Genomic DNA, 974 nt, shown 5'->3' on the forward strand with positions numbered 1-974 from the left:
TGAACTTATAGGCCCATTGTCTGCCAACCCTATATATGATCTTGGATACACTCTCCATTTAGACATACCTAATTGTTTAGCTTGTTCACCCATCTATCTGTCCCTATACCCATGTTTGCTTTCACTGACAACTCAGTACTGTATCAAGCCATGGTATTTTCAATCACCTCATGTGCATGTGAGAGCTGGATGATGAATATGGAAGACCAATGAAAAGTTGTTTTTGGGTTGTAGTGTTGGTGAAGAATACTGAAAGTACCATGGACTACCAAAAGAACTAACAAATCTGTACTGGAAGAAGTGCAGCTGGAATGTTCTTTGGAAGCGATAATGGCCAGATTTGGTCTCATCTACTTCAGTCATGTTGTCAGAAGTGACCATTCCCTAAAGAAGGATATCATACTTAGTAAAGTGGAAGGTCAATGAAAATGGGGAAGGCCCTCAACAAGATGGTTTTACACAGTGGCTGCCACAATGTGCTCAAGTATAGCAACGATCATGTGGCTGATACAGGACCAGGCAGTGTTTGGTTCTGTTGTACATAGGGTCGCTATGAGTTGGAGATGACTTGACAGCACCTAACAACAACAACCACCACCTTAAGGAGAGCAACTTCTTAGACTAATTAACCATGAGACAGTGGAAGGGCAGCATTTGCATAGAGGGAAAGCTGGACAGACAGGAATGCATAGGTAAGAAGGGCACAGGGAAGGGGCAGTCACAGGGAGGAGACGGGATGAGAGGTTTTTTTTAAAAAAAAATTTATTTTAATCACAATTTTATTGTGATTTGGGTGAAAGTTTACAGAGCAAATTCACTTTCCATACAGCAGTTCATATACACTTTGTCTCATAACATTGACTACAATTTACCACAGTGTAACAGCTCCCCTCCCACTTCCTCCCCATAGTTACCTCTTCCCTGTGTTCTTCCCTCCCATGCATTCCTGTCCCCGAGCTGTCTCCCTGACCAAA

The sequence above is a fragment of the Orycteropus afer genome, unplaced genomic scaffold (assembly GCF_000298275.1).
Source record: "Orycteropus afer afer isolate SDZICR_OR568_19922 unplaced genomic scaffold, OryAfe1.0 scaffold00010, whole genome shotgun sequence".
In the NCBI taxonomy this organism is placed as follows: Eukaryota; Metazoa; Chordata; class Mammalia; order Tubulidentata; family Orycteropodidae; genus Orycteropus; species Orycteropus afer.